The sequence below is a fragment of the Mytilus californianus genome, unplaced genomic scaffold (genome assembly GCF_021869535.1).
Source record: "Mytilus californianus isolate M0D057914Y unplaced genomic scaffold, xbMytCali1.0.p SCAF_4, whole genome shotgun sequence".
In the NCBI taxonomy this organism is placed as follows: domain Eukaryota; kingdom Metazoa; phylum Mollusca; class Bivalvia; order Mytilida; family Mytilidae; genus Mytilus; species Mytilus californianus.
In genome coordinates this window covers 125,224,379-125,233,313 of record NW_026262690.1, presented here as the reverse complement: position 1 = coordinate 125,233,313, position 8,935 = coordinate 125,224,379, and positions in this window count along the sequence as shown.

Below are 8,935 nucleotides of genomic sequence, written 5' to 3'. Positions count from 1 at the left end.
GACCGAAGGTTAGGACAAAGTGATTTGTCCGTTATATCGAGTGGTATACGTACTTCCAGATAATCGTTTTGACGGTTTTACCCTTTATCTGAATGACAAAGAGACAGATACGCCTGATACGCACATTATGCCTCTATGTCAGATGTGTGACAATGACTAAAACGCAGTTACTAATTGTAATATATTGTAAATATTGTTGATAATTACTGCAACTGCGAGATGTATTTGGAATGTTCTGCATACCATTTAAAGCACAAAACTTTTTAGGCCTACAAAACAGAAAAAAAAATGAAAATGAATGCACTGAATTTAAAGCACAAGATACAAAAGTGTAAAATCACACTTTTGTTAAAACTGTTATAAAGCAATTTATAAAAATGTTTTGCACAACGTCACAGATTTCACAAAATCAAACTGATTGTGTTTCAAGACCAGAAAAGGAGAATCTATTTCGATTGGCCTTTAATGTTATGACATCAAAGATCAGTACAATAAATCTTGAAATACATTTGTAAAACGCATAAAGAAGAAATTTCACACTTTTGTGCAACCTGCAATAAAGGAATTTGTAATGGTTGTATTTCACAAAATCACAGATTTCACAGAAATGAACCGATTTTGTTTCAAGCCCAGAAAAAGAGAGACTATATGCGACTGGCATTTACTGCGATGAAATCAAAGATCAGTACAATAAACCGTGAAAGACAACAAACAGATTCGGCAGAAAATATTTACTATCAATTGTGTAAGGAAGGGAAAGAGGAAATAAGAACACATATAAAAAGATCAAAAGAAATGTTCTGCAAATAAATAGATGTTTTAGCAGTTTAAATTTGCAAACAATTGATAAAATGCAAAAACATACATATACATTCCTTTACCAGACATTAAAACGAGTAGCTACACAGGCTAACAAGTTAGTAGTGGTAGTCCAGCTATTCCGCTCAGATCATCCAATTGAACACAAATATGTTGGAGAATGTTTTGGTCGAGTAGAGAGAAGGATACGATCTTGTACTGTGGTTGCTTCGAAGTTTCACATTTATTCACTTCCGTCTATATTTAAAGAAACTGAATATAAAAGAGTTTGCTCTTTTAGTCTCGGTTTCGTTTCCATTTTAAGTTTATCTGGAATTTGTAAAAACAAGTCCTGGTTACTGCAAACATTTGAAAAGGAGGAATATTTTCTAAGCGTCACTGATGGGTCTTGTGTAGACGAAGCGCTTCTGGCGTATTATATTATAAGCCTGGTACCTTTTGATAGCTATTATTTGTGTGTGTCTCTGTCCTGTATGTTCTCCCATTTATTTGTATTGTAGTCCTGTCATTTAATGTTATCATTTTACTGTTATATTTAACATTGCAATAAAAGCGGGAGGTTTGGCTAGCCACAAAACCAGGTTCAACCCACCATTTTTTTCTTAAAATGTCCTGTACCAAGTCAGGAAAATGGCCATTGTTATATTATAGTTCGTTTCTGTGTGTGTTGCATTTTAGTGTTGAGTTTCTGTTCTGTCGTTGTTCTCCTCTTATATTTGATATGTTTCCCTCAGTTTTAGTTTGTAACCCGGATTGGTTTTTTTCTCAATCGATTTATGAATTTCAAATAGCGGTATACTACTGTTGCCTTTATTTATTTATTTACTGTTGCCTTTATTTCTAATGCTTTATTCCGCTAGTGCAGACCTAGAGAAACAGGTAAAAAATACAATGGCAATGACGTCCAGCATATACTGCAAGCTTCCTTAAAAGAACTTGCTGCAAAGTCTGGTGCACTTATCAATGAAATAAACTTAGCTTCTGAAATCAGAATTAAAACAATAGTACTCATGTCCGAGTCAACCAACTCTACATGTGCATTGCTTAATGACAACCACGTTGTTTTATATTCTTTTAAAGATTAATGTTTTACGATGTGAATATTAATGAAGACTGGCCAATCAATATAAATCAAGTTACATTAAAACTGTCATCACTGAGGACAAGATGGCAGACCTTATAACCGCTGAACCTTTCAGGATAACAGAAACCGTTTCAAGACGCATTTTACTGAAATGCAAGGACAAAGTTATCACTCTTGACAGAGAATTTATTATCAGCAATATTCACGAGAACAAAGGTTCAGTTTTCAATGGCGTCAAAAGGTTCAGCGGTTATAAGGCCTGTCAATTTTTCCGATTCAGTATTACAGAACGTATATTTGTCAAAACTTTGGGAACATTTTTTTTAATTAGGTTCATCATCTTTGTCATTCCTGTTATATCTTGAAACAATAAACATAAACATATAAGATTAATGTCTGGTGAATTGAGACACGAACATTTCGTATCGGTCAACCAATTCGTGATGGTGACCGTAAATCTTCCGTAGAAGGGATTGTATTCGTTCTTCCTCATAACTCTGTTGGAACAGGTTTTGTGTAAGAATCCCATCCCTGTTAATTTAGTCTGCATAGTGTGAAAATTCACGAGCGTAACGTATCAATTGAGATATGTTAACGACATACGATGGGAAAGAGGGCATGCTTCTGCTAAAAAGTAAGAAATGGAAAATTGAAAGTTGAAATCGTCATGTTTGTCATAGATTATAGATTGAAGTCATCCATCTGTGTCAATATGTAGAAAAAGATCAAGGTATGAAGCAGACTAGTTCTTTTATTCGTATGTTTCTCTGACCTATATGTTCTCCCATTTATTTGTTTTGTAGTCCTGTCATGAAATGTTGTCATTTTAATGTTATATTTAACATTGCCATAAAAGCGGGAGGTTTGGTTTCCACAAAACCAGGTTCAACCCACTATTTTTTTCTTAAAATGTCCTGTACCAAGTCAGGAAAATGACCATTATATTATAGTTCGTTTTCTGTGTGTGTTACTTTTTAATGTTGTGTTTCTGTTGTGTCGTAGTTCTCCTCTTATATGTGATGTGTTTCCCTCAGTTTTAGTTTGTAACTTGGATTTGTTTTTTTCTCAATCGATTTATGAATTTCGAACAGCGGTATACTACTGTTGCCTTTATCTAGTCTTCTTGTTTCGGTAGTTACCTTAATCTCATGGTAACTGGGATATATGAGATGAAAACACTAACTGCAATGGGCAATTAACTTATGCCAGAAAGAAGTTTAGTGTAAAAATATATTCTAATATAATTTTTCTTGGTAATTTTTTTCTCTCTTTTTAAAAAAAAGAGAATCAAACGTACCTTTTTTTAATACTGAAGAACTATGCAAGAAATATTTACCAGTTTGACAGTGTGATAGTAGTGCTAAGATAGTGCTTCGATAGTTCACAACGGTTAGTAGAGAGAAATCCGATAGTCATATTATTGTTCACACATTTCGAGATATAAAAGTCGAAGTAACGACTGCATAACGAACATACATATATGACATTGAATTGATAAGAAAAGATTTTATTTAATTCATTTGTTAATGAATCATAAAAAGATACGGAGAATGTTATTCTCACTGAATAAGTCTCATTCAGTGATATTACAATTGACGAAAAGAGAGTGGGACGGCGGCTACGACAATTGGACAGATATTCCAAAATGGTCAACCAAATAATGATGGCGTCCGTTATGCTTTCGAAAAGATGACTCTACTACTGTACCACTTGAAACCTTTGGTTCAATACCAGCTTTGTATGCAGCAAACCTCTACTAAGGAAATCATGATTGGAAACACTTTTCAAGCTCTTGAATATCGTATCAACTAGGAGATATATACTCCGTATAAAAGACATCATATATACGGCGGAACAATAAGTTTAAGGATATTGCAATAGTCATTGTGTTCTTCACGAAAAGCTCATTCACATACACATTCCAAGTTATTAAATGCAAATGTGCAACAGTTCCTCATATAATGCAGCAAGATTTGATCTCCTTTATCATAAACTACAAATATTTGTGTATAGATTGAAATTGTGTGTTATTGTAATTTTACGAATGCTTTTAAATCATCCATCATTGCTGAATTATAATATAATACATAATTAACTAAAAAAAAAAATCATAAAGCATCACAGACAATTCATGAGGGCGTTGATGTGGGTTAACAGAATAGAGAATAATGGGCCAAAAATGGGTTTTACATTGGCTAAAAGTATAGTGGGAGGGTTGAGATCTCACAATACATGTTTAACCCCGCCGCATTTTTGCGCCTGTCCCAAGTCAGGAACCTCAGGCCTTTGTTATACTTATGCGGAGTTTAGTGTGACGTCCATTTTCGCTGAACTAGTACACATGTTTGTTTAGGGGCCTCCTGAAGCCCGCCTCCGGGTGTGGCATTTTCTCGCTGTGTTGAAAACCCACTGTTGGCATTGTGCTTTTTTCTGCTCTTTGGTTAGATTGTTGTCTCTTTGACACATTCCCCGTTTCCATTCTCAAATTTAAAGAATAGAAAAAAATGGACCAAAAAATAAAGAATAGAGAATAATGATGTGCTAAAATATAAAGAATAGAGAATAATAAGCAAAAAGTATAAAGAATAGAGAAAAACGGACTAAAAAATTAAAGAATATGTGATGAAGGCCCACATCCAGACACTGATTCATGTAACAACTGAACATAAAAATAAGGTATGATTGCTAATGAGACAACTATCTGCCAGAGTTCAAATGAAGCAATTATAGGTCACCGTACGGCCTTCAGCAATGATAAAGACCCATACCGTATCGTCGGCTATAAAAGACATGAAAAATGTGAAACAATTAAAAAAAACTAACGGCCTAATTTAAAACAAAAACGACAGACATGAACCAATGAAAACCACTGACCTACAGACTCCTAACTTTGGACATAATTTGGAAATAATGTGGCGGAGTTAAACATGTCTGTGATCGCTCATCCCCCACCCCAAAACCTGGACAATGTAGTTACAGCACAACATAATAACACACTGTAAAAATCAGTCGCAATTAGCTTAAATTAAAACATCGATTTGAGGTACACAAAACAAATAACATAGAAACAATGGACACAAAGCACCGATATAACAGTGCTAACAGTTACTAAAAGCTAGGTCAAAATATAAAAAATAAGAAGATGTGGTATGATTGCTAATGAGACAACTCTCCACCAGAGACAAAAATGACAAAAAAAAAGCAAAGTCAATTACAAATAATAAATTAACCATGTTCTCCAAGACTAAAGTATCAATTAATACACATCGATCAGATTGAAAACTTCTAAGAATAAGTTTATTCAAAAGAGCAGTTAGTTTACATGGATCGTATCTAAATTTCTGGGCTCTATAAACAACATCACCGTAAAATCAGGATGCTATATCCCGTTTTGATCATCATGTAGTTAGTTTCAAATTTATGTAGTAAAATTGTAAAATGATTGTTTGTAGATAGGTATACATTTTATATGGTATAAATAGTATAAACTGTAAATTAACGATAAATGTGTGGCAACAATAGTATACCGATGTTAAAATCTCATACATTATGTAAATTCATAAAGAAGATACAAATAAACATGATCAAATTAGAAAAACAAAATGTGAGGGAATCTAATGAACACCAGGTGGACGAGACTGGGTGCGTCGACAGGATAGGTGTCTCCTGCTATATGCGCACAAACCAGACACAACACATAGTTTTTGAATCTCGAAAAAACAACAATCTTTGCATTACCATTAAAATCTTGTATATACTTATATTTGTCCTATCTAGTCGAATGACGCATTGATATAAAACTGTTATTTAACAAGTGAATATATGACATATCGGTATACATACGGTACGAATTAATGACAAATACAGGAAGAATACATATTGATTGGAATGAAGTGGCAGGGCTTTTATGGTAGAAATGATTAAATAATGTAAGGTAAAAAAAAGCTTTACAATGTTGAAATTGTTTGTTTTAGTGATGATATTGTAACATTCCAATTATAATATTTTAATAACAGATTGCAAAATTCATTCCATTTTCCACCTTGAAAGTACATGCTTGCCGTAAAATATGCCGGAAAATATCAAAGGGCTATTGAAACTAATAAGTTGACACAAACTGACAATGCTACCGAAAAATACGAAAAAGGACAAAAGAAAAACAACCGTATACTAAACTAAAGACTGAGCAACACGAACCCCACCATAAACTGGGGAAGCTCTTAGGTGGTCCGGAAGGGTAAGCAAATCCTGATCTACATGTGGCACCCGTAGTAATGCTCGTGTAAGTACAAAATACAGGCAACAGTAGTATACCGCTGTTCGAAACTCATAAATCGATAGAGATAAAAACAAATCCGGGTTACAAACTTAAACTGAGGGAAACGCATCAAATATAAGAGGAGAACAACGACACAACAAAAACACAACATTAAAATGTAACACACAGAGAAACGAACTATAATATAACAATGGTCATTTTCCTACAAAATCGATGTAACACCAATTCGATGATGTCACATTCGAGCAAAGGGGGGCGTGAACACGTTTTTAAATATTACTCATCTGCAGTATCATCTTGAACCGTATGTCAGATTTTTATTGAGTTTTTTTTATGAGAAGCAATTATTTGGATGCGTGTTAAATAAGTTTAATAGGTATCCTTGATGATTGAATATATAGCTATAGACTAAACCAATTACAAATATATCATCTAAGTTTTTGTCCAAAAATATATTGAGTTATTTTTAAAATATAATTTATTTATATACATTTGTTGATTTTTGAAAAGGAAAATGATTTCATTTTTTTTGGGAGTACTTCATTCAAGGATTGCCCTATTTTAATCGAGATAAAGTTTTACTAATATAATCTACATTTGAATAGTACATGGATAATTGATTATTCAATTTATTGTCCACACTTATTGACGCAAGGACAAGGTATAAAGTACTTCATTTGGTGCAGAAACATAAACGCGTTCAATAGGACTTATGAGTTTGAATGTCCCTTTTGTATCCTTCGCCTCTCTTCTGGAAACTTATAAAAACAGGTTGAAGTTAACATCTACTTATTCTATCTTATATAGAATTAAGTTACTGTTTCAACCGGTACACACATGATCTCGTGAACCTAATGTTTAATCTATCTTGTTACATAGTATAAAATAACAATTCTTATCAATTATACAGAAGAAATCTTAATAAAACAAGAATAAATGGTATAAGAGATTAGAGCTGTTCTGATCCTTCAATAATCAATAATTTAATTTTGGATGTAACGCGTCTTCTGATTGGCTGACGTTGTTTTGTTTATCAGCCCATAGACATAATTTTGTCATGTGACCTTAACGTCATCAACGTTTTTTCATGATTTACTCCGGTTTAAAATGGAATTAAGAATTAAATTATAAGAAATGACTGGAATATTTTTTCTGTCTATTCGAAATAACATAAAAAATGTGGTGCACACTTTAAAATAACCCACTACGCGGGTTATTCAGTTATAAGTCATTCCTTAAATAACTGTAAAGGCATTTTCTAATAAATTGATATGTAACTTTCAAAATCCTCTACAATTTGTCTTGTTACGATTATAGCCTTGTCAACCTACGATATTTCCCGTTGTCTGAATCACCCTGTTCATTCGCTCCGTAATTCTCGTATCACGGGTTTGAGACATGAGCAAAATTTATCGTTGACGTCACAATGTCTGAGCAGTAGTTAACTGCTACGTCACAGTGAGCGATGAGACGTCATCAAGCTTATGTTTGTCCAGCATATAAATGTCAAAGGAGGTTGTAAAAGACTAGACATAGCACAATAAACAAACTATTGTGATTTCTGCGTATAAATATGGACACAATGCGCAGCTCTTTAGGTAGTTTGCTATGCTCAATCGCCAAAAAGATTCACATTGTGGCTCTTGGATGCAAAGTACGGTATCAAGGTGTAGAAAACCCGATTTTCGATACCAACTACTCTGATTAGATTCCATTGATATATACTCAAGATTAGAAATTAAGAAAACAACATTTATCATTTCCTTCTTTTTATTTCAAAGAGTTACATTACCTGTAATTTGGCTTTATAAAATAATTTAGACAAACGAGACAATAAAATTGCAAATTGTCCTCAACTTGTAAGCAATAAACCACCTTCTCCTGAATAATAAGCCTGTTTCTCAGCTGATACGATATGCAAGAGCTTTTACCTGCTATGATGATTTTGTGAAACGCTATCATCACGATTTCCCCATAGAAAGCAATGCAACCAATAAGTTATTAAAACACGTCTTGCATATTCCATAAAAAGGTTAAATGTAAGGTATCAGGAGTCGATAGAAGAGTTACACTTTCGCAAACTATACATGATTGGATTGAATGGAATTTTTGGAACTTGCGTTGTACAGTCTTTACAATTGGCAATACCAAACATAAATCGATATGTGGCTCTTTGTTCTGCCAATCTCTTTTCTGTCAATTAAACAGAACTATAGATATCTATGACACTTCTAGTGTGAGGTATGGCATGCCGCAGAAACGGTTTTGCAAGTTTTCGTTAAAACGTGTAAATGGTTCAGACTATCGCATTTGCCGCGAAATCGACTTTTTTCTTTAAGAAATCTAAGAAAGTTCCTACGGCAGTCTATATAAAAGTTCCTTTACTTGCAGTCGTAAGTAAACGTAATAACATATGTAAAATTGCTTAGAGATACCTACGAAAAAGTAAGTTGAGGAGCAATCCTTTTTTAAAAATAAATTATTTTTTTCTGTTTTTATTAATATCAAAGTTCAAATAAAGTTATTGCATATTTGTAGCATATTTCATACCAACGTATTCAAGAAAACAGTGCAGCCGAGCACACAGTTAACTAATATCAACCATAAATGTCTGACGAAGACATCGAACGAAAAAGTTGGTGTAGATGGCATATCATTGATAATTTCAGCTATATATCCACAAAACTCTAACGAGCTTGACATATCGCGTTTACACGATTTTAGTATTGAAGACTGTATATTTGCCTCTAGGT